At 41.7% G+C, this 26,599-nt stretch overlaps 1 long non-coding RNA gene across 1 annotated transcript; it reads left to right on the top strand.

Annotated features, from left to right (window-relative positions):
* The first annotated feature begins 388 nt into the window (after positions 1 to 388).
* LOC140595129 (uncharacterized) lies at positions 389 to 24,786 on the top strand. Its single transcript, XR_011996501.1, has 2 exons — positions 389 to 672; positions 21,712 to 24,786. It is a non-coding gene; the product is annotated as an uncharacterized lncRNA (long non-coding RNA).
* The last annotated feature ends 1,813 nt before the right edge of the window (positions 24,787 to 26,599 follow it).

The raw sequence follows: 26,599 nt of genomic DNA, 5'->3' as shown, positions 1-26,599 counted from the left end.
GCAACTGTGAAATATTTAAACCATTAAACACACTTCGTAATTTTATATTATGTCCAAACAATGTTTATATCCCATCCAGATCTCCTGGGGATAGGGGTGGCTTGCTATAATGCAGCTGAGTAGTGTTCTCCTGCAAATATGCTGCTTTAATAATGTGATTAAGCACTTTATAAATGGAAGTCCCTGTGTCTTGTGGACATGGAGGGGAAGGAGTAGGGGGCAGTGAGGTGGGAGCAGGTGCAGAGCCCATTAACCCAGCTCGGCCCACACCTTAAATGGCCATGATGTATGGCACTGCCTGGCAGCCCTGGATTTCTCTTTCTTTTTAATCATTAACCTTGTGAGCAAAAGTCTTCTTATTTTAATCTTCAAGGTTGCAGCAAGTCTTCCCATCTGTAACTGCTTGGTTCCCAGATGGAAGCCAACAGAAGTTCTCTCTGCTGTCAGCCCAGACACATGATGTCTTTGACAGATCTTTTGCTAAAAACAGAACTTGCTGTTTCCAAGGAGCAATGGAAGGGACACTGGAAGCAGAATGCCGATTCCAGAGGGTGTGGAGACCACATGCAGATGATCTCAGTGTGTGGGTGCCAGCTGCGGAGATGTTGGGGACAGGCTGGGCTGAGAGCTCCAGAGGCAACGAGTGGAAGAAGGAACAGATCTCACTTTGAAGTAAGGGTATTTGTTTGGGTTCAAATCCTGACTCTGCCGTCTGAGAGTTGGGTGGACTCTGGGCAGTCTGGCTTTGACCTTCAATCCCTCATCTATAATGTAGGGATCATCATGCCCAAGTCACAGGTCTTGGCCAATATTTGAAAAAGTGCAGTATCTGTCAATGTCTCCTTCCTATTTTCTTCTTCCATCTCTCCCATCTTTTCCTTCCCTCCTCCCTTCCTACCTTCTTCTTTTTTAGACTATTTCCTTCTTCAGAGTGATCCAATCGGGAAAAGCAAGATTGGAACAGGAAAGGTCTTGTTGTGCAGTGTCTCCCTCAATTAGATACAGAGTTTGGGATCTAAAGTAAGGTGGGAGATTAAGCAGTGTTTGCGGTGGGTCACTGTGACTGTCTCCACACCAGGAAAGCTGGGTCGACTTGGGTAGCCTGGGGCAAGTCCAAACAGTATGTTTGGTTTCTACATCCATGGAAAGGGACTAATGTCCCTGGCTTTCTACATGTAATTCCTAAGACTCACGACAATGAATGAACATGTTTTGTTTTGTTTGAGAAAGTAAAACACCATGCAAAAATTATGCTTTGTAACTAACATCTATTGGCAACAAGTGTTTGGCCTAGAGTCAGGGAGTATCAACATAGGGAAGCCATTTAATTAGAGAAGCCCCTTTGTTTACAAAAGCAGAAACAGAGTCTTGAAAATTCAAATTCAAATGATTGTTGCTGAATTGTCACTCCACATTCTCACATTCCTGATATTTTCTATAAAAGAATGATCCAGGAACTCCTGGGTGGCTCAGTTGTTTGAGTATCTGACTCTGGTCTCAGCTCAGGTCTTGATCTCAGGGTCGTGAGTTCAAGCCCCATACTGGGCTCCATGCTGGGCGTGGAGCCTACTTAAAGAAAAAAAAAAGAATAATATCAAAAAACAAACAAACAAAACAAAAAAACTATCAAGTGCCAGAATTTTCTAGAAATCCAAGTACTAATTTATCTAAAAAACCTCAGAATCTCGATTTTTCCAAGACTATTCTGGCTTCATGTGTTTTTTGTTATTGTCAGAAATGATGGCTTAAGTACATGAATAAATGCATTACTCCCATTTTGTCTAGAAGTATTTTAGAAGGCATTTCAATAATGATTTAATTTTTAAAACTTATCAATACTATCATACCTAAAACCTAGCAGTATTCTTTAATATCATCAAATATAGTCACTCTCAAATGTGCATACAAAATATATACATATATATGCACTTGCATATATTTGAAATATACATGCATTTGTATATATATAAAGTATAAGCAATTTACATATTTAATCATATATAAATAGTGTCCATATATCTCAATTGATTAATCTATCTCTTAAGGGCTTACACATTTATCCTCCATCTCTCATCTCCATCCTAGAACAGTTCATTTATCTTCCAGAGATTCTTACAGTCTATATTTTGAAGGCTCCATCAAACATGATGTCCATTAACTTTTTCCTCCGTCCTCTGTGTTTTCTGTAAATTATAGTTGGAGCTGAAAGCTTGATCAGATTCAGATTTGGTGGTTTTGGCAAGAATGCTTCACAGGTGGTGTTGTGTTCCACTATCAGTGGACACATTGTCTGATGGGCCCTTTTATGACATTAGCAGGCACCAATGTTCAGTGCCTAGATCTACTACAATTTGAAAAATGGTGATATTCTATTTTATCATTTGTTCTTCACATACTAACTGGAACAATTTCACACAGAGAAACTTCCCTTCATCAACTATTTGGTAACTCATTGGTACAGTCATAGAGAAAAGGCAGATTAAATACTTCATTCTCTTCCTTTCACATTTTTCAAATGATTTGATTCAAGGGTGTGTACCAACAGGTCACCTGGTAAGGTATACATTTTGTGTCACTGTAAGCGCAAGGACTTGAACACACTAGATGTCCTGTTTTACAGGTTATCCCTACTGTTGCTCAGATTCCCACTCTGGTCAGCAGGAACCATTGCAAGTTGGGTCATCTGTCCTTTAAATACTACTCTAGCAATTGGATGACTTCCTCATCTGCTCATTTGAAATATACTTTGTGCTGATCTTGGACATTTCCAAGAAGCTCTACTTCCTTTTAACGAGAAATAGTATTTGGAAACCACAACCTAGGCATGAGGAATGCTCACTGACACCGGGAAGGTGACTACTTCCACACCATTTCAGAGGACTGGGCTAAGGAATAATTTTTAAAATAAAACGCATTGTAAATACATACTGATGGTTTTGGCTTAAATTCCGGGCTTCAGATTTTTTATTTAAATCCCTTACCTTATATTAGTACTTCTTCTCTTACATGCTGAGAATCCAGATTTTCAAAGAGATCAGAAAAGACAGTATTGGAATATCCCACGTTGACTCATTTGTTTATCACACGATATGCAAATAATAGCCTTAGAGTAATAACAACACCACATCATCAGCATTTGTGATTCCTTATCCTGGGGATCAGGCTATAGTAGTTCATTATGCAGGCGATCTTACTGGTGATCTCTCTCTTATCTCACACATACACTTACATATACACACATTTCTATGTATACATAGGTATATACACATATGTGCACGTACATATACACATGGACTTATACATGTATATCACATACATGTGTAGGCACACATATATCTATGTGTACATAAATAAATGTATATATGTATGAAGAAAGAGACTTTATATCAGTTGGCCTATGAAAGAGTTCTATACCAAAACTATTTTCAGAAACAAAAATTTTTTTAAAAAATGTAGACATGGTTTATGTATGCAATGGAATATTCCTCAGCCATTAGAAATGACAAATACCCCCCATTTGCTTCTATGTGGATGGAACTGGAGGGTATTATGCTGAGTGAAATAAGTCAATCGGAAAAGGACAAACATTATATGGTCTCATTCATTTGGGGAATATAAAAAATAGTGAAAAGGAATAAAGGGGAAAGGAGAGAAAATAAGTGGGAAATACCAGAAAGGGAGACATAACATGAGAGACTCCTAACTGTGGGAAAGGAACTAGGGGTGATGGAAGGGGAGGTGGGTGGGGGGGTGGGGGTGACCGGGTGACAGGCACTGAGGGGGGCACTTGATGGGATGAGCACTGGGTGTTATTCTATATGTTGGCAAGTTGAACACCAATAAAAAATAAATTTATAAAAAAAATAAAAATAAAAATGTCAACATCAAGTGTCTATGTATTTTAACAGAAACACTTAAAATCTCTTTATATTATCTCAGTATTAAAAATAAGAAGAATTTCAGGGCACCTGGGCAGTTAGTCAGTTAAGTAGCCAGCTCTGGATTTCGGCTCAGGTCATGATATCAGGGTCATGGGATTGAGCACTGGATCAGGCTCTGAGCTCAGCATAGTCTGCTTGAGATTCTCTCTCCTTCTCTCTCTGCCCCTCCCCTCACTTGTGTGTTCTCTCTCTCTCTCTCTTTCTCTTTCTCAAATAAATAAAAATTTTAAAAACAGAATTTCTCTTAGTACATATGCACACTCTTTAATCAAATGCATTTGTGACTTTAATACAGCATTACTGGTATTTTCTGAAGAATATGTTTATAAGTCTCACTAGTTTGTTCATAAAGTTGCCCAAAATCTTTTTCAAAGATACAGTGTGTGGATAGTAAATTGGTGATTACAAGGACCCAAAAATTGTCTCTTTTCTGGAGACCATTTTCATTTTAATTGAGAAACCTCTCTCACTATATATAGGCCAGGAGATACTCTAGTAAGCTCAGAGTAAATTTTGCTAAATGAAAAATATTTTCTATTCCATTTTTATGCTGAAATATGTAAAAATGTTGGCATAAATATTGTTATCAGTACAGCCAGTTTGCCCCCAAGCAGAATGCTTTTCAACAATGTATATATGCTTGCTTATAAGACAAACTATGTCAAACAAGTAGTTTCTATTTTGATTCTCTGAATATTTTGCTAAATTTAGAACTGCAAAATTAGGGCTACCTGGGTGGCTCAGTCAGTGAAGCATTTCCCTTCTGCTCACGTCATGATCTCAGGGTCCTGGGATCGAGCCCCGTGTTGGGCTCTCTGCTCAGTGGAGAGTCTGCTTCTCTCTCTCCCTCTTCCTCTCCTCTCCTCCCACCCCAGTCATGCTCTCTATATCTCTCTCAGATAAATAAATAAAATATTTTTGGAAGAAAAAGAACTGCAAAATTATAGGCTTGTTTCTATCTTACTCCATTTTAATACAGATTATTAATTTATCCAATTAAAAATAAGTGTCACACCAGAAGATATTTTTTCTCTCACAAGGAGCAATCTTAACATTTCAGAGTTAAATACAGTACATGCTTTGAGCTCCACTTAAGTTTTTTTAGTCCTCCCCTTGCTTTTGCAAGGATCCATTTTAACATCTCCCTATTTGCAAGCTTTGCTTACAGTCATTGCAATTTGCTTTGAAGCTTCAAACACTTCAGGTTTTCAGTATTTTGAATTAAGACTTCCAAGTTATTTTTTAACACATGATACCACAGTGTAGAGGACTAGTAGATAATAAAAGTTCTAAAGTACTGCCAGGCACTTAGGTTTGTTTAGAAAGTGGTTCTTCGGAGTTTCAAAGGTTTTTAAATTGGATCAATGTGAAGCAGCCATGAAGGAAAGCACATAGATTAGATGGTGACAATTCTAGTTACTTATTTGAATAACATTTTTAATTAGGTAGCACTGCAACCAATTCCAAGTATATTTTGGCTTCATAATTGTTGGATTTTTTTTAATGTAATAACACTATATGTATTACAAAACTATGTTTCACTAAAATGTCATAATATCACCGCCAAAAAAAAAAAAAAGTTTTGTCTTCAGTTTTGAATTTTCACTGAATTTATAATAGCATGCACAATCATATTAGGGGTTCTGTCTTTGAAGAACTAAGCTTCCAAACCTTTACTTTGTTCTATGTTTAGATGGAGAAAGTGATCCCAGAAATTAATTGATTTTCTCCATATCATTTCAATGTTTGCAAAGTTCTTTTGATGGAGGCGGAAACTTAGCAGTTATTTTTCCCTTTTCACACAGCCACAGGAAAATGTGGAATCAAATGAGTAAAATCATCCAATCTAGATGAAAGGTCATGCTTTCCAGAGTAATTGTGCCATCTGCAGCTGTTTGGGTAAAGTCACCACATTCAGGCACCGTCTCCTTAAGGTAATTACTGCATTCTGAAGTAGATGATGGAGCTTTCTCAGCAGATCTGTTAAAGTCTGGATGTTGTATGGTCAGTTATTTTATTCTCAGCCCCATGGTAGGTAGTAAATGTTGACAACGGACATGTTTACCATCGAGCCTCTTAGGAAAAACTAAGATTATATTTAAATTTCCCTTGAATGTTAGTTTTGGGGATTATTGCTGGAATCAACAGTTTGTTCTAAAACAAATAACCAAATTTCACCAAATGTAAAGCAATAAAATTATTGTAGCCATACACCCTATAATAAATGGCAGAACCAAGGGAGCAAAGGCATTCAGATCGCTTCTCATATTCTCTGTGGAAGGACTGCAGCCTCCACATTATATATATATATTTTTTTTCTTGTATTATTGTAGTCTAACTTCCCCATGCTCTCTGCTGACATCCCCACTGACACTGTGACAGCTGTGGGCATTGTACCTGCCATAGCACCCAGCACAGCTGGCCGGTGCATTAAGTGGCGGGAAGGTACACAGGTTCCCACTGCCACGCATGACCAAAGGAATCCCTTGAGTCAGATCTCAATTGACTGTCTTCCCTAAATGGCTCCTGGAAAGGGTCAAGAAAGGTGGATTACGGCAGACTGCCTTTCAGATTTAACCACATGTGAACTCCACAGGAGAGAACTCCATCCACTGCAAAGATGAGACTGTGGTAGAAATTAGGAGGACAAAATGGAACCCTACAGGGGCGCCTGGATGGCACAGTCGGTTGAACATTCAACTCTTGATTTCAGTTCAGGTTACAACCTCGGGGTCATGGGATGGAGCCCCAAACTGGACTCCATGCTGAGTGCAGAGTCTGCTAGAGATTCTCTGTCTCTACCTCTGCCCCTTCCCCTGCTCACACACTCTCTATAAACAAACAAAAACAATAAAAGAAAAAAAAAGCCAAAAACAACAACAAATGAACTCTATAAAACCCGCCCAGATGATTTCATTGGAACTATTATTAATAACAGTACTTAAAAATCAAAACCCCAGGATACACGATGAACCAGATAGCATGCTGGGACAGCAGGCATAATCCTAGAAAGACCCAGAATGTTAATGATTAGTATTCCTATTCAGGCTCCATGCCTAAGTCAATAAGTGTGAGTAGGTATGTGGGTACATTCTTATACTTTATATTTTAGTCCCTGAGAATTAACAGATGATCATATTCTGGCTTTGAGGCACTATGTATGAGTGAAAGAGCACTGGACCAGGAAAAATACAATCCGATGACTAGTTTCAACCAATTACAACTGTGTTGCTTAGGATAACTCTCTGAGCTTCAGTGTTCTTATTTGTAAAAGGGGCCTCTTGACATGTGTGAAAGATGAATGAAAAAAGTATGTTTCACAGAGCCTTGGACTCTCTCTCTCAAATAAATGAAAAATCTAAAAAATGTGGAGAGGCACCTGGGTGGCTCAGTTGGTTAAGCATCTGCCTTTGGATCAGGTCATTATCCGAGGATCCAGGGATCGAGCCCTGCATCAGGCTCCCTGCTCAGCCAGGAGTCTGCTTATCTCTCTCCCCCTACTTGTGCTCTCTCTCAAATAAATGAAAAATAAAATGTAAACAAACAAAGAGCCTATGAACCACAGAGAACAGGGCATGAGCAGGAAAGATCTTGCTCTCCAGCTAAACCTGCATCTCCCATCGCTACCCCAGTGCATTCCTCATCCTTCTGGTAGTAGGACACCCGTGTGTCTCCAGACACCACCTGCTCTTTCACACATCTGGGATACAACATGTGCTCCCCTCCTAGGTGGGGATGCCTTTCTCCCTTATTGTTCCCTGGAGAAAAGGGAGCATTTTCCTCTGGCTCCTTCAGGGTGGGAAGAGTGAGCCTCAGTGCAACCTTTCCCAGCTCTTACAGAACTTGGCCATCTCCCTGGCCAACGATTGAAATGTTGGCCAGGTTATGCTCACTGGGGCACGGTGGTGGTGTCATCACTAAGGCCAGGCATGCTCATGATCAGCAGATGGTGGCAGGCCCTGGTGTCTCAGGACAGGCCTGCTTCTGCTTTGCCTCCCTCTTGCAGATTCCATGTAATTAGGTGACTAACTGGGACCCGAGTTCATGTGAATACCCTCACTCTCTCTCTGCAAATAACCTGAGTGTGCAGATGCCTAGAATCACATATGGGGTGGAGGGGCGGAAGGATGGTGAGGGAGAGCAAAACGAAAAGCCCCATCATTGCGTTGAGCCTTGGTTGCTTACTCCAGTTCAGCCTTTGAGAGAGATCTCTGTACTGGGTGTTGCACACGGCGTGGCTCTTAGTCAACTGGTTCTGATTCCTATTCTTGTTCCTTGTACGTACTTCTCTTGGAAATGCAAAGGGGGCCACTGGATGCTTGACAGGCAAGACTCAGTCTCCCCCAGTCTTGTGTCTCTAACCTTTACCTGTCATGCAACCCCTCTACCCTCCTCTCAGAGGCCACCTCCAAGAAACTTCCCTCACGCCCCTGTTCAGATGTCCTTGCCCCCAACTAGGTTCTCGTGGCATTTTGCTCACTTCTCTAACACAACCTACATTTTATTCCCCAACACGGCACTGATTTGTGTACACAGCTGTGTCCCCTTCCATACTTTCAATTCCATAAGGAATTTCTATTCTCTGTTCATCCTCCTGAGCTCCCAGAACTACATCTGGGAAATAACAGGCCCTCTATAAATGTGTGGAAGGAACATTAATTTAACATTACCCGCATGCTACCTGCATTTATTCCCCAAAGGGGAATACATATCTGCCATTTCCGTACTTTGTACCTTGAGAGAAAGCTAAAAGAAGAGGCTCGGGGAAAGCGTATCAGGATTCTTGATCTAACTTTAAAAAGCCTGCAGCCACTGTAACATTTCTTTTCTATCTTCCCTGAGAATGTTCATAACGTCTGTGAACTTTATTCAGGCTGTTAAAGGTTATACACTTCTCCCAGCACCGCTTCACTTTCCCGAAGTTTCGCTACATCACCTCAGATGTGTTGGGAGGAAGTTGTGTCACCAGACTGCCCCGCCGAGTAAACAGTCTTCAAAGCCGTGCAGCCGGAGCTTCCACTGAGCTGAGCAGCTGCAGGTTCAGGCGCTAAACTGGGCTTGCTGGGATCTGTGGCCCACTGGGAGCACTGGTTCAAGTAGAATGTTCCTCTCTTCCTTTATCTCCAGCACCAACACATCCTTAGCCAACTACACCTGGACCCTTTCTCAGCTGTCCCTGGCCCCCACCCCCAGCTGCACCTGGGTCCCTCTCAGCTACACCTGGGTCCCTCTCAGCTGCACCTGGGTCCTCTCAGCTGCACCTGGGTCCCTCTCAGCTGCACCTGGGTCCCCCTCAGCTACACCTGGGCCCTCTCAGCTATACTTAGGTGCTCTCAGCTGCACCTGGGCCTCCCTCAGCTACCCCTAGGGGACCCAAGTATAGTTAGCTAAAGACACGTTGGTGCTGGAGATATGGGAAGGGAGGAGCATACTATTTGGGCCAGTGCTTGGGGACCTCCCAGTAGAGACCGGTGTGGCCAAGTGGCCATGAGAACACCTCTCACCATCTCATGAAATGTGGGGTTACGTGGCACAACCTTCACATCTCAAGGTGCAGAATGTCAGGTCTTTGGCATCAGACTGGTGAAGAACAGCTGGTGCCATACAGATTTTGTCTGAGTGGAGCTAACCTATCAGAAAGCCCAAGCACCACAAGTCCTATCCCTTTTTTGGTCCTTATCTCACCAGGATAAGTGAAAGGACATCATCCTCCATGTGTCTTACCCACAGGCCCCAAATACCAAGTGGGCTTCTCCAAGGACTAACTTGGAGGAACACGAGGAAGCCCAATGCTGCCCGCCCCCCCCCCAAGCCTTGTTCTAGAATTCCGCATCCATCAGTATTTTAGGGGACCCATTTGCTCCCACTGCCTCACTGCTCTGCATTACTTAGGGGCTCCCTCGAGCTCCCCGCCCCCATCCTGTGCCTCCCTTGTACAATCCTGGTGACAATGACTGCGATGATAGAAAATGTAAAGTGTGTGGAGGAGATTACATGCTCAATAAATGTTTGCTACTGCCATTATTCACGGACATTTCCCTTTTTAAAATCACATAAGCTCTCGTTCTCTAAGTCTCTTTGTCTGTAAAATGCCATTAATTATTTTGCAGATTAAGTAAGGAAAAAAAGAGATGAAGCCCTCAGCACTCAGTAAACATCACCTCCCATATCCCCGTTGAAATGTATTATTCTTACAAATGCATTTCGAGTTCTGTTCCATGCTGTGCCTACGACAAAACAAGAATATAGCACAGGTACTTGGCTACAGGATGGGTCGCATACAAATCATATGCGACATGTGTCCCCCGCTGAGATAAGCACAGGCACGTTGCAAGCCTGTCCCTCTCAAGGCCCTCACCAATTCAACAAAGACTTTAATGGATCACCCCAGATCCCAAAGAACCACCTCCTCTCCTATCTTAAGCTGTGTATAAATGATACTTGTTTGCATATTTTATCTCAGATGTGGAGAGGGATTTGAAGACAGAAAATCTGAATGCCCTAAACCGGACCTATCAGTTACAGACCTCAGGCTCTATGCCTCAGTTGTCTTCTATGTCCAGTGGTTGTGGATCATGCCTCTCACAGCACTGCCCTGAGACGTGTGTGTGGGGACACACATGACAGTGCTTGGAAAACACGGATGTGGTGTGAACAGAATGTCATGTTGAGAGTGAACCCAGGCTGATGGGACAGAGGGAGGCCACCTTGCGGACACACTAGTTCAAAGGAACCCAAAACTCAAGAAAACTGATGCCACCCGTACCTGTTTCAGAATACGCAACCAATAGCCTTCTCCTGGTAAAGTCAATTTGCAAGACATCGGGAGCTTTCAGTGACTCCACTTCTGGAATTCATGGCTCTGGAAATATTGTTGTACTATTATTATCCTTATCAGGCTCCTACAATGTGCTGGGGTGGGGGGAGGAACACGCTATTTAAGACAGCCCACCGCTGCTTCTCCCTTCTCAGGCGTGGCGTGATTCATCTTGAGATGAGACAGTGTCACTGTTTATGAGAACACATTGATGTGTCCTTTTGGTGAAGGAAGTCGTGTGCCCCAGGCCGAGTCCAGATGAGCAGAAGGGGAGGCAAAGAGAGAGACAGTGTGCTTTATACCCTAATGGGAGGACCCCGCAACCTGGGAAGCTAAGACACAGGGAGAAAAGTAGAGGGCGGTTATGTTAGAGACCCCCAACAACCCGGCAGCAGGAGGGGTTGCTAGGAGCTGAAGGGCACTGGCTCCTGGCACTCAGTAGAACCCTGGTGCTGCTGCTCTGTGCCCCCTGATGATCAACTGCGCCCCAAAGCCTTATCTGAAAGCATGTCATGACTGGTAGCTTCCTGAAAGCATCTGGGGCACCTTGAAAGAGAGTGAGAGAGTGAGAAGCAGAAGCTAGCCTGGGCAAATGGAAGGAAAGAGCACCTGTACTCTGGGAGGCAGGTGGGTGCCCAGGGCTACCCACAGTCCTCGGGGAGCCGAAAGTGGGAGAGGTGAGTGAGCAGGGGCGTGTGTAAGCCGCTGCACTTCATCACCACAGGAATCTCAGAAACCCCAGGGGAGAGAACAACCGCATGGTGTGGGGCCTCAGACAGTCGTGTTTAAATCTGAAAGGAAAGCTTATCCCCAGACTATGCCTGTGCGTAACTTAAACCTCTGGGAGGTGGATTTCTGGGCTACACTGATTTACCCTCTGTCTAAAAGGGGAAGTGGTAAAATCAGAGAGGGAGACAAACCATAAAAGACTCTTAAGCCTAGGAAACATACTGGGGGTGGCTGGAGGGAAGGGGGATGGGGGGATGGGGTAACTAGGAGATGGGCATGAAGGAGGGCACGTGATGGGATGAGCACTGGGTCTTCTATAAGACTGATGAATCACTGAACCCTACCTCTGAAACTAAAGACACACTATATGTGCATCAATTGAATTTAAATAAAATTTTAAAGTAAATAAATTAATAATAAGTGAATGAATGAATGAATGAATGGTGAAGTGGGGGAGGAAGCGGAGAGATCACCACAGGCAGCCGCCTCATCCTGGTAAGAAGGAAGCAGACACGTGGGTGGGGGCAGGAGGGTGTTGTCTCTCAAACAGCTCACTAGCTTACTGAGCAAGGTAATTTGATAAGGTGCAGTAGCAGGTTTTATTTACTTGTTTGTTACCTTGTTGACAACAGTTGGATTTGCAGAAATCAGGAAACCCAGCCTACTTGACCACCCCAGGCTCTGGGCACCCTCCCACTCCTCAGCAGGGGCAGGGAGCACAGCTGGTTCCACCTCCCTCCCACCCCACGCTCCACGTCTTCCTCCACTCCACCTGCCCCTCTGGGCTCCTCCCGTGTCCAGGCAGGAATGAAAGAGGAAAGAGGCAAAAAGGATCTTTATTTAGCCTGAGTATGTGAGGCCACCTTGGTTGCTAAGTGTCCTGTTACGGCAGACATTCAAAGGCCAGCTCTTTCTGGTGGGAGGACTCTGAGGGTTTTGAGCACCCCCAGCCCACACCCGCAGGGCGACCCTGCATGTTCACCAAGCCTCAGGCCAATCCCTGCTATTGCAGACCGGATCCAAATTGGTCCTGTCTTCGTGTTCTTCATCATTGGCTTAGATTGGGGGGCCCCGATCCCCTCCTCTATGGGGTGAGGGAACGACAGATTGCCAAGTCTTCGGCTTTTCAGAATTGTCTCCAAAGACACCTCCACAGTGGCTCTCCAGCCTTTCCTCCCACGCACGGCGATGCTCACTGGATGTGTGTGTGCACTTCACGGTGAAATGGGCCCTCTGACCCCACGGGGCACTTGCCATCCATGTGACCTCGGCCAATTTGCTTTACCTCTCGAGTCCTTAGTTTCTTTATTGGTAAAAAGGGGATGAACCTAATAGTATCTACCCCAGGGGTGATGTTAAGGTTAAAACAAGTGAGAGCAGTGTCTGCCCATAATCGTAAATGTTAGCAGCTCTTTTTATGATTGTCCTCGGCTGTGGGTTCTTAGCCAGAACTCTGAAGCACTAGAAAGTAACCCATTTAATACCTGGCATCGCTCAGATGTCTTCTAGTTTAATCACCTTGTCTTCTCATGAGGAAAGAGAGGCTCAGAGGCCCTGGGAAAGACATCCAGCCTTCCCTCATGTTCTCTCCTGCTCTCACTCCACATTCACAACGTGAATTATATATTTTGGAGTGTGATTGCATTTAGTTTACCATTTGATTATAGAGTGTGTAATCCTTTTCCCTATAATGGGATGCTGAATAAGACTCTTCTTATTTCCAAGGAATTAAGGCTTAGAGCTGAGAACAAGGAAGCCCTAATTACCCACATTCTAAAGATGACTATAAACAATTAGACTTGGACTTCTCTCCCAGGGCTTGTGAAGGCTGAAGAACCTGTTGTACAATAGTCTTCAAGCATCCCACTCTCCCGCCCGAGCTACAAAGGGAGGGAGAAAGGGCAGGAGCAATTGTCCTTGCTGGTTTGGCTGCTTGATAAAGTACGGAACATACAGTTAAACTTGAATTTCAGTTAAACAAATAATTATTTACTAGAAGCATCTCAAATATCACGTAAGACACACTTCTGAAACAGCCCTAGTTGTTTATCTGAAATTCCAACTTACCTGGGTGTCATGTATTTCTGTTGTTGAATCTTATAAAGCTTTATAAGTGAGAAGAGCAGCATTTTTGGTAAGAGTGGATCCTGTTCCCTCTGAGATGGCCAGGGTAAAGCACACCCCCTAGGAAACCATACAAACGCCTCCTCAGAGGCCACCATCTTGGAAGAAATTGCTAAGAGCAAGTCAAGAGACAGACCAGGAATGTCTCTTCATCACTAATATATAGTCAATTGCAAAATAGGATCTCTGCTTCCCCCAGACTGAGAGAGGCTGGACCTAGACAAGGAGGGGGAAGGAAATGTCTTCTCATTTTAGGACAGGGAAGATTACCATCTCCAATCACTAACACACACACACACGCTATGGCACCAAAGGACCAGGAGAAACGTAAATGCAGAACACATGATCACACACCCCTCCCATGTCAGGTCATTTGATATGAAGTCTAAAAATGGATTTCAGGCTTTGAGTTTTAGTCTGGAACCCACTTTTAATGATCAAAAAAGGGCAGAATTTCTGCTTCCAGGGAAGTGGAATAGAGAGGTACTTTATCCTATTCCGCCTACTAAGTATAACTAAGAACCCTCGATGCTGTACATAAAACAAACAAAAAGAGACTGAAGGGTAGAAAGAAGATGGACAAATGAACAAGCCAGGAACATCATGACCGAGGAACAATAGAGTGATACATCCCCCGGTTATTTTGGTTTGCCTGTTAGTTTGCCTCTTATAGTCTTGACTGGATACTGAAGAAACTAGCAACCCAGAATTCCTATGGGTGGAGGGGGAGGGGAGGGAAAAAAAAGCAGGCCCATGAAAAACCTGCTCTTTTTTAGCCAAAGGACATGAAAAGGGATCACCTAGCAAGATAGCAAACTTGCAATGATTTCCCTACTCTCACCAAACACCACAGAAAAAAGCTGTTGAACCCACTCTCAGTCCCACCAATAAAGGCCATGTAGACAGCATAGACTCCACTCTTGACAGGCTGGAATAAGGCGTGCAGCTCCCTTGCTGGGGTAGAGCCAGACAGCTAAGTGGAGAGCCAAGTCTTTCCTCACGACTCAGCAGTGAGCCCCTCTGTCCATGCCCCCTCCCCTCCTCTGAGGTGTCAGTGGGGACCACCAGGGGAGGCGGTAATGAGAAGTTTCTCCCACACTGCACTGGGTTGGTGTCAGAGAAGACCTAGTGAAGAGTCAGGATTTGCACACAACTGATCATCCATACTGAGGTACTCCACCCATAGGATCAGGGAAGGCCATGATGGAGCAGCAGTGAGGTGTCTTCCCCCCTCCCAGATGATGCAGTATCAGCAGAGGCTGAGTGGGAGCCAGAACTCCCACACCCTAGCAGTAGTAAGGAGCACCTCCTTCACCTACAGATGCCAATGGAGGCTGGATGGAGAAGCCACAGTTCCACCCCATCTGGCAGTAACGAGGTGGTACCACACTTCACCCATCACACTAGTTTCAGAGGGTGCTCACTAACCTAAAAAAAAAAAAAATAAGTAACATCCTTAGAAGACTCTCCCAGCCTAAAACCCAAAATATCCTGGTTTCAACTGAAAATGGTACTTCATTTCCAGAACCAGGAAGATCTCAGACTGAGTGCAAAATAATACAATCAATAGATACCAACACTGAGGTGATGATGACGTTAGAATGATCTGACAAGAATGTTGTAGTAATCATTATAAAAATTATTTAATGAACAGCTGCAAACACACTTGAAACAAATATAAAAATGAAATACTTCAGCAAAGAAATAGAAGATAAAGGAACCAAACAAATTCTAGAACTGAAAAATACTGACTAAAGGAAATCCTCTAGAAAGGCTAAATTCCCTTTTCCAGAAAGGAAGTAGTGAAAGAAGGACTCTTAGAAAAACTGGAAGAGGACAGAAACACAAAAAGAGTAAAGGTTTCAAAATACAACAGATTTTCTTTCTCTTCTTAAGTTTCCTTAATTATGTTTGATGGCTTGAGTAAACATTGTAACACTGCCTGATGCAGTTCTCAGTGTATACAGAGGAAATATTTAAGATGATTATATTAATAAAGGCGGGAGGACAGAGGGACATAAAGGTAAGATTTCTACATTTTCACCCAAACTGGTGAACTATTGACACCTTCAGATTATGATAAATCATATATATACACACATTATATATGTGTATATATATGATTTATACACATGATAAGTGATATATATCATGATATATATTATATATTATGATATATTATATATGTGAGTATATATAGTGTGATACTATATTGAAATAACTACATAAAGACACAGACTCAAAAGTATTACAGCTAAATCAAAACTAGAATCCTAAAGAATGTTCAAGAAACCCACAGAGAAGTAAGACAAAGAAAAGAAGAAGAAAAAAACAGAAGAGAAAACAAAAAATAAAATGGCAAATGTGAGGCTTAATATAATAATAATTATATTAAGTGTAAAATGTCTAAATGTACCAATTAAAATACAGAGATTGGGAGAGTGGATTAAGAAGGAAATATGACTCAACCATATGCTGCCTATGCAAAATCACTTCAAATATAATAATTACACAGGTTGAAGCAAAAAGAATGGAAAAAGATATACCCTAGAAACATTAACAAAAAAGTAGAAGTGGCTCTATTAATATTACATAAACTCAAGGAAGATACCAGAGACAGAGAGGGACATTCTACAATGATGAAAGGGTAAATCCACCAAGAAGACATAGCAGTCCTCAATGTATATGCACCAAACAATAAAGTTGAAAACTATATTTGGAACTGATTCAGCTGATGGAACTGAAAGATGAAACGGACAAATCCAAAATGATCACTGGAGATTTTAACAACCATCTCTCAACAACTGATTGGAACAATCAGACAAAAAAATTAGCAAAGATATAGACGTCAACAATACCATCAAGCAACAGGATATAATAGTCATGCATACACAAGTCCCGCTAACACTAGAAGAACCATCATTCTTCTCATGTCCCCACAGAACATATACAAAGATAGAGCATATTGTCAGCTATAAAACAAAATTCAACAACTTTAAATAGTTTAAGTCAGCAAATTACGTTTTCTGACAACAACAGAATCAAACTAGAAATCAATAAAAGTAAAGTAACAGGAAAATTCTAAACACTTAATTTTCAAACACTGAAAACCAAGCAACCCACTTCAAAATAATTTGTGGATGAAAGACAAAGTCTCAAGGGAATAAAATATCTTTAATAGAATGGAAGTGAAAATATTACATATGAAAATAAATGAGTCTCAGAGCAGTACCGAGAGGAAAATTTACAGCACTGCAAGGTTACATTAGAAAGGAGGAAAAGTCTCAAATCAATAATCTAAGTTCTCACCCCCAAGAGACTTAAAAACAAACAAACACAAAATAAATTCACAGTAGGTAAAAGGAAGGAAATAACAAAGATAAAGATCAAAATTTATAAAATTTAAAACAAAAAAAGCAATGAGCCTACCAATGAAATGGAAAGCTGGTTTCTTTAAAAATAATTTTTAAAAAAATAAAAGGTCTTTAGATTGACAAACCTCTAGCAAGACTGACAAAATAAAAAATACAGACTCTCATCTACAGAGAACCTAACCTGGTGGTTGCAGAAGGGAGGTGGGTGGGGTGTGGGAGAGCCAGGTGAAGTGGATTAAGGAGTGCATCTGTCATGATGAGCACTGGGAAATGTATGGAAGTGTCGAATCATGATACTGTATACCTGAAACTCATATAGCAGCATATTAATTATACTTCAATTAAACAAATAAGAAAAAAGAGAGAAGGCACAATTTATTAATACTGGGAATAAAACAAGGATATTACTATAGACCCCGTAGACAACAAAAGGCTGTCGGAAAATACTATGAACTCTACACAGTTTGACAACATAGATGAAATGAGACTCAAAAAGTATAAACTAACCCATCTTACCCAACATGAAGTAAATAAATAGCCTTGTAACTATTTTTTTTTATTAGTTTCAGAGGTAGAATTTAGTGATTCATCAGCTGCATAGCCCTGTAAGTATTAAGGAAATTGAATTCAAACTACTGAAAAGAAATCTCAAGGCCTAGATGGTTTTACTAAAAGAAATTTACCAAATGTTCCAAGAAGAATTAACACCAGTTCGATACAAACCCTCCCACAAAAATAGAAAAAGAAGGGAACATGTGCCAACTCATTTTAGGAAACCAGTAGAAGCTTCACATCCACACCAGACAAAGACATCATTAGAAGAGAAGGCCACAGACCAATGTCCCGTAGGTATATAGACATATAAATCCTTGACAAAATGTTAGGGAATTGAATCCAACAGCTTTCACATAATTCAACACCCATTTGTGATATAAAACAAAAACACTCACAAAATAAGTATAGAAAAGAAGCTCCTCAATTTGATAAAGAGCGTCTACAAAAAAATTGACAGCTAATCTACTACTTCATCGTGTAAGATGAAATGCTTTGAGATGGCTTATCTGATAGCCCTCCTGTGGCAATGATCAATACATGACTTTTATTCATCTTATCTCCACCACAGATTTTAGATACCTTTCCTCCAGAAGTTGCCCATTCCCATAAAAATGACCAGGTGCTGACGGAACTTTACCTTATTTCTCAGGTATGTTTTTCAGAGAAGCACAGTCTGAGGACTTCTGATGTACACAGGTGTCATGAGAGGATGAAAGATGACACCTACTGTGAGCCTCCCCTGTCCTCAGGGTTGTAGGCTAGCACCAAAGTCTCAAAGACTTTGAGATAGATTCCGTCCCCGTTAAGATCAGAGTTGTCAAAAACAGACAAACCTGTAAATGAAAAAGACATAAGTGTAACAGGGCAAAACATGAAAAAGGAGGTGTGAGGGGACCATTTGGATGAGTGTGCTTATTTTTACTGGGCTGGGTAGGGCGAGCTGGAAAGTTGCCCAGCTTAAATGCATCTTGAAATATGGGAAGCCTTTTCCCAGTCCTGCCATCTTTCTGAGACTGCTGCCACCATCCCCATTGAATTTTTAATTTCTGGTACTTGAAGATAACACAGGTACTGATTATTGTGTCACCATGAATAACCAAAAGGAAAGGGGAAAGCTAATTATTTCCCAGTGCTATGGATGCAACACACACATGATATAAGATCGCCCTGAAAAAATGTGTCATAATAATAAGAGATATAATTTGTCGAGTCCTTACTGTGTGCCAGGTGCTCTACAGAGCATTTTACAGCCACCGTCATATCTACTTCTCACAACACTACTGTAAAGAGATAATTACTGCCCCTATATACTCGGCAGGAAACCAAAGCTCAGAGAGGCCATACAGATTTCTCAGTACTACACAGATCATAAATGAGAGAGCCAGGATTCCAATCCAGCTTATAGTTGTGGATTTGATGGGGTCAAAAGATAACATCCCTCAAGTTCAAACCAACTGACGTATGGTCACATATGGAGTCAGGCAGATGGAAATCATAATGCCAGCTGTATGACCAGAAAAATTAGGCAGGAGGACATGGCTAAACTGTATGACCAAACAAACTTAATGATACTCCTCTGAATTGAAGCTTCCCTCCCTCCAAAATGCAGACCCTTACTGCATGATGCACTTTACCAAAGGACATACATTGGAATGCTTTCTCTTGGCAGGTGTACCTCGTGCAAAGGAGAGATGAGGCCAGGGCCCTCCACCCCAGTGTTCAGTAGGTAAGGGCCACGGGGTCAGCAGAAGTGCCTTAGGGAAGGCTTCTTTTTTTTTTTTTCTTAATTAACTACAGTGTATTATTAGTTTCAGTGGTACAATTTAGCGATTCCTCAGTTACATATAATACCCAATGCTCCTTCCATCGAAGACTTCTAAAAGCAAAAACATGGAGGAAGAAACAAATGATCCCTAACAGGCCTAGGATGGGCTCTCTTAATCCATTCAGATTTAATTTTTAATCTTACCCTGCCAGGAATGAAGCTACGTCTTAGACCTCACCTCCGATATCCAGCCATTGTTCTATTGAGTGTCCCTCTGGAACTACAATGAGTAGTTCTGATTTTGGCCCCAAAAAGTCCTAAAACAGAATGAGCAATCCACTCACTACAGGAACTTGGAAAACTTTGTATGTAAACTTAAAACATACCCCTAATTCTTTCTCTTGCCTTTAATTATGTTCAGGCAAATTGTCCAGTAGAGCTTTCTGGAGGTTCTGTGATATGATTTAAGAATATCAGGAAGATACTCTGATAACTTAAAACCAATCACAGAGAAATGTCCTTAAGTTGAATAAAACCACCTCCATTATCATATTTGCAGGAAAAGATTAAACTCTCAGGATAAAATCCTTAGCAATATAAATCTGAAGAATTTAATGTCTAAAGAAATTAAAAGCCCAAATCAAATTATCTTGCCTTTGTTAGTTAACAGTCTGTAGACTATGGCAAAGCCATCCATTAGAGATTCAAACTCCCCTTTCATAATATATAGTTAGTATTTGGAAGTGGTTGCCAATTATGACACCCAGGCTCCCTTTCATCAAAATGTGGCCGGATAATTGAGTTCTGGCCAATGAAACAGGGACAGAAGTGATATGAGCCCCCATTTCCAGGCCAGGCTCATATAAAGCCTGGGCATGATCTTCCATTATCTCTCTCACTTCCCCCTCTACCTGCTGGTTTACTGACACCAAGTTCCCTGAGTCTCTGTCCACCAGGGCCCCCTGTATGGAGCAGCCACTACATCGCTACCACGAATGGTATTTCATGTGACAAGTCTAAGGTTTGCTGTTTGCAGCAACTAACATTAACTTGATCAAGAGAAAGTGAAAAGAATCTAAAGTTTAGCAACCCTCATTTCTGCTGTACTAAGCTCAATTTCAGGCTATTCATTCAGAAGTGTAGGTAGCATCGAGGCTCCTTCGAGAGTTCAGTCTGGGCTGTTCATCCTCGGATCTGCTCATTCAAGACCATAGCAAACAATCTCCTTGAGCTTCATTAACCAAGAGTCCAAACTGTTAACAGGGTGCATTGGGTTGTCACAGTCCGGGCCCCACACTCATGAAATTTAGAAAACAAGTACATCTCCAGTTTTAGGGCAGTTTGCCAAACAAAATGATGTTTCTAGAACCTAAGGATCATAGCCATCAAAGAGGAAAGAGAGAAAGTGAGGAGAAAAGGGTATCCTTTTTAGATTCATCCTGGCCAGGTTGTTGCACAGTCTTACGATGGCTGCCCAGGGTTCCTGGCCTGGAAAACTAAACACAGTTGGGAGTGATGTCCCTGGTTCCATAATGAACCACATTAGGGTACCATCTGCCATGTCAGGGAGGGACCCACCTATGCACATATTTTCGTCTTCCAGACAGTAGCACTGGAGAGACTGCTGCTATTTAGCAAAGTTACAAATTTTACAATGGTGGCATCTCTAGTCATCAGAACTCTCTCAAGGCACTTTTCCCTCCCATCCTGCAACTTCAGAAAACGTCATCTCTCTTCCCCTTCTGAGTTGTCTCTGGCATACCTAGTTTAGAACTGAATAAGCCCTTCAACTCACTGTAGTAAAGTCACCGCCACAATCTCTTGCTCCTGTGTCCCAATGGTCGTTGACTCTCCTTCCTGACTGGAATTGCCTGGATCTGAGATACCAACTTCCCAGCATCTTTTTTCCCTCCAATTCCCATATTCATTCCTACTGGGGATCATCTTCAATGGATTTCTGAATAGGAACTATTCAGAACTACGGATGTTGCCAAAGCCCACGGCCCTAAGGGCTCAGGGAGGCTAACTACCTCTGCCTGCTGCCCTCAAGATGTTGTATCTACTCAGCTTCTCAAAGCCTCTAGTCTTCGACAACAATTATTTCTTCTGTACCTTCCTTTATTTCCTTTCTACTTAGATATACTGATATTAATTAATTTCCATCTGCCATCCTCCTACTGTTCTAGGGGGATGCAGCTGGGTTTCTAGAAGTTTCCCCTGCCTCATTTATTGGCCCTTTTCTCTGCCTAGCAAATGGAGGCCAACCTGTGTACCTAAATTACGTGACTTCTTTACTTACACTTCCCCTAGCTTTCAGATGCTATGATGTGCATTTCCAGAGTGTGTCATCTCTAAAACAACTAATCCTCATCCCTTCCCCACTCTGCTTTGTACCCATCTTTCCAGACAGCACAGGTGGAATCGGAGGAGAAGCATCATCCCATCTTTCACCAATGAGCCTACTTTGGTCTGTCACGTTGGCAACCTTCAAGCACTTCAGCACATTGGCATAACTGCCGTGGACAGCTGGGCATCAGCACACATCTCAGCAGCACCCTGGAGCCGATGCCAGCCAGCGTGGTGCTCTCACTTCCTCCGTAATCCTTGCCAGCTCTGAGAAAGTGCCAAGCATTGCCAGCAGCTGCTTTGATGCCTTGTAGACATGTAGGCTGGATTTGTTAGCTTCTTATCAGCTTACAAATGACTTTGACAAATTTTCTTCTTTGATTTTCTTTTTCCTTTTGAAGGAATGTTTGGATTCCTAGTGCATAGTCTTGTTTATATACCAATTAAAGCAGGAAGCAATTATCATCAATTATCATGTGAGACTAGCTACTGTCTTGTAATTACTGTGTTAATTGACATTAAGTTTAGATAGAAATTATTGTTGCCTCCTTCCAACTAAAAACTAAAAAATGGCATGTCAGGAGTGAAAAAAGAAGATCTACAAATATAATCTTCTCCTGTAAGAAAATCCACCTAGAGAACATTTTTCTTAAATGTTTGTGTATTTCTCATTTCTTAAGTCATTCCTTCATTCAAAAATTTATCACAGTGATGTGGTTAATTAACAGCCTCCAAAATGGTCCCAAATGATCCATGTCTCCTGGTTCTCAAGCCCTCGAATAGACTTCTCCCATGTTAAATAGAACTGACCCAGACTCCCGTGATTCAGACAGTGAAAGACATTACAGTTTCCACTTTGCTCTCCTGGATTGTTCACTCTGTGAGAAGTCAGCCCCCATGTCATAAGGACACTTGAAGAACTCTATGAAGAGATCAACATGATAAGGAGCTGAGGCCTCCTACTGATGGCCAATACCAAGTGCCAACCAGATGAGTGAACCACAGTAGAAATGAATCCAGTCCAGCCCCAAGCCAAGTCTTTAAGGAACTAGCCCCAACCTACATCTTAACTTCAACCTCACAAGAGACCCTACCCCAGAACCACCCAGCTAAGTTGCTTCCAAACTGCAGACTTGCAGACACTGTATCGTTAATATTTATTATTGTCTAAACCACAAAATTTTGAAATAATTTGTCATGCAGCAGTAGATGATTGATACAGATGGTGATTATTATTTTGATGGCTAAAATGGTGATCCTAACTCCCACTGCCTAGAAAGAGATAATATAAAACCAGAGATAGGATTCTCCCTTTAAGAATGTGATAACTGGAATTAAAAAAAAATCACAAGGCAAATACTCAGAGATAAATTGCATTGGTTATTCATATTCTGAAGGTAGAATAAGTACCCTGATTCTTTAACCCCAAGACTTAAAGAAGTAATTTACCTTCTAAAGATGGGGAAGGAAAGTTCTCGGAAAGACCTTTCTGCCTGCCACTCACATAGCTTTTTTGGGGTGTATTTCCTAGCATCCGGTGTAAAAAGAAAGAAGAAGGGCTGCCTTACTGCCAAGTTGCTTCATTACAGAGCTATCTTTAGCCATCTGAAATGCGAACCTCTGTTGTTTGTAAGTTGTTAAACTTTGGGAAACATGTTTAAGGTAATCACATAAAGTGATAAAACATAACTCTTAGAGAAGATATAATTTTTATAAGTCACTCCTTTTTTAAGTCACTTCCAATCTAATTCAAGGTAACGTAGACTAAACTTATTTTGTTCTGCTTTCCCACCTTATACTAACACTCGTGGTTAACACACACTGCTTACAAAAAAAAATCACACAGGACAAATCTGGCCTTTTAAACGGACCTTTATAATTTTCTGCATTCCTTTTTCAGCAGTTCACCAAAAAAGGCTTGATCTCAATGATAACCGTTCTCATTGTTTCTTTTTTTTTAATAAATTAATTTTTTACTGGTGTTCAATTTACCAACATACAGAATAACACCCAGCGCTCATCCCGTCAAGTGTCCCCCTCAGTGCCCGTCGTCATTGTTTCTAAACAGAAAACACAACATCAAGTCTTATTCCTCTACACGTGAGGATAGCCGTTTGGGGTTTACGGAGCAGCTTCTTGCTCACCACGTCAGTTGTAGGATGCTGACAACAATGACACCAACAGAGTATATATGTGGGTGCTCGTTTTACATCAAGGGAACAGAAGGCCTGAGCAGCACAGCAACTTACCCCAAATCACAATACTCGAAAGGGCAGAGCTGGAGCGGAAAGCCATGCCTAGTAAGTTTCTGGTTTATCCTCTGGAACAACAGTCTTTAATGACGATTTTTCCAGACTGTCACAAAGACAACATATGCAGAACACTCAGCATAAAGTAATACTCCACAAATACAACTCTCTCCCAACCCCTCCACGGTTCACCTGCACACTGCATGAATATCCGTGTTCCTGCCCAACAGGAGAATGTGTTGTATTAATAACCCTTACTTTGTAACATTCTTTGTACAGAATCCATTCAGTAGGTTCATCAGGGACTCATACAAAGTAGGCCATGTATGGGAGTCAGAAGACAGAGCAGCTTTTTTCAGTTAGCCTTCTAGAATCTGCACACCCAAAGCTGCCATAATGATGACTGTCAATGTTGCAATATAAAGATGCACTCGGGGTCCTATCACGGTTTGTTTAATAATCTCTCTAGGCTACATGTAACCTGGTGCCTACACTTTTGTAGCTTCTGTCCTCCTTTGCTGTGTGAAGGTCAGATTTCTACTTTAATTCTGCTCATTCATTAACCATTTAGGCAGCACTCTGAGTTCTGTATGCCAACAGAGGGACCTCACCGTGTAGCGGATTGCAACCAAGTGTCCTGAATTTGGGGAAGGTCTTTGTAACCAACTAACTCTATGATGTTAGACAAATCTGAAATTTTTCTGGGCCTGTGAAATGGAAGTTGTAGCATCTAACTCAACTAGCTCATAAAACTATTGAGAGGAAAAATGAGAAAACATAACTGGAAGTTCTGTGTGAATTATAAAATGTAGCAAAGAGCCACCGTGTGTTTGTGAAAGAGATGAATGCAAACAAAACCAAGTAAATAAATGACCATATAAGCCTGTGTGCCTTCCCTGCTAAAGTTTTTTCAGGGTTTAGCCTGGCCTCTGGAAGAAACCTTAGCTTGGTAGGTCCATGCCAGGTTGGTGCTTGTCTGCTCATTCTTGCATCCTTTTTTGTGTATGTGTGGTAAGAATACTTATCATGAAATCGATCTTCTTGACACAATTTTAAGTGCACAATACCACGCTGTTAACTCTCTGGACCATGTTGTACCGCAGATCTCTACAACTTATTCATCTTGTATAAATGGAACTTTATCCTGCTTGAACAACAACTTCTCATTATTTCCCCCCCTCTTCCAGGCCCTGGCAACCAGCCTTCTATTCCCTTCTAGTCTACACACTTGACCATTTTAGATCCTCATCTAAGTGGAATCATGCAATATTTGTTTTTCTGAGACTGGCTTATTTCACTCAACAAAATGTCCTCAATTACATCCATGTTGTTACAAATGGTAGGATTCCCTTCCTTTTTTAAGACAGGACAATATTCTGCTGTATGTACATAACCCATTTTCTTTATCCATTCGTGTGTTGATGGACATTTAGGTTGTTCCCATGTCTTGGCTATTAAGAACAATGCTGCAACAAACAGAAAGTGCAGATGTCTCTTTAAGATACTGATTTCAATTATTTTGAATGCATACGCAGAAGTGGGGGTGCTAGATACATATTTTTAACTTTTTGAGGAAACTCCATATTGTTTCCCATAATGATTTTACCAATACAGATTCCCACCCACAGCATACGAGGGTTCCCTTGTCTTCACATCCTTGCCAACACTGGTTATCTTTTGGTTTTGGTTTTGTTTTGATAATAACCATCATTACTGGTACAAGGAGATATCTCACTGTGGTTTTGATCTGTGTTTCCCTGATGATGAGTGATTCTGAGCACATTCCCATATACCTGGTGGTCATTCTTATGTCTTCTTTGGAGATAAGACTGCTTAAACCCTTTGTGCACTATTTTAATGGGTTATTTAATTAGGTTTTTCTTTTTGGTTGTTGCTGTTGAGTTGTAGGAATTTCTTGTATATTTTAGATATTAGTCTCATCAGATAAGTGGTTTGCAAATGTTTTCTTCTATTCCTTAGTTCATGTATTTACTGTTTTTGGTTATTTTCTTTTTTTAAATAATAAATTTATTTTTTTATTGGTGTTCAATTTGCCAACATACAGAATAACACCCAGTGCTCATCCCGTCAAGTGCCCCCCTCAGTGCCCGTCACCCAGTCTCCCCCACCCCCCGCCCTCCTCCCCTTCCACCACCCCTAGTTCATTTCCCAGAGTTAGGAGTCTTTATGTTCTGTCTCCCTTTCTGATATTTCCTACCCATTTCTTCTCCCTTCCCTTCTATTCCCTTTCACTATTATTTATATTCCCCAAATGAATGAGAACATATAATGTTTCTCTTTCTCCGATTGACTTATTTCACTCAGCATAATACCCTCCAGTTCTATCCACGTCGAAGCAAATGGTGGGTATTTGTCATTTCTGGTGGCTGAGTAATATTCCATTGTATACATAGACCACAGCTTTATCCATTTGTCTGTCGATGGATGCCGAGGCTCCTTCCATAGTTTGGCTATTGTGGACATTGCTGCTACAAACATTGGGGTGCAGGTGTCCCGGGGTTTCATTGCATCTGAATCTTTGGGGTAAATCCCCAGCAGTGCAATTGCTGGGTCATAGGGCAGATCTATTTTTAACTCTTTGAGGAACCTCCACACAGTTTTCCAGAGTGGCTCCACCAGGTCACATTCCCACCAACAGTGCAAGAGGGTTCCCCTTTCTCCGCATCCTCTCCAACATT

Source organism: Vulpes vulpes, chromosome 13, assembly GCF_048418805.1.
Source record: "Vulpes vulpes isolate BD-2025 chromosome 13, VulVul3, whole genome shotgun sequence".
Taxonomy (NCBI): domain Eukaryota; kingdom Metazoa; phylum Chordata; class Mammalia; order Carnivora; family Canidae; genus Vulpes; species Vulpes vulpes.
The sequence above is the reverse complement of the archived record's forward strand: the minus strand, read 5'-3'. Positions and strand labels throughout refer to the sequence as shown.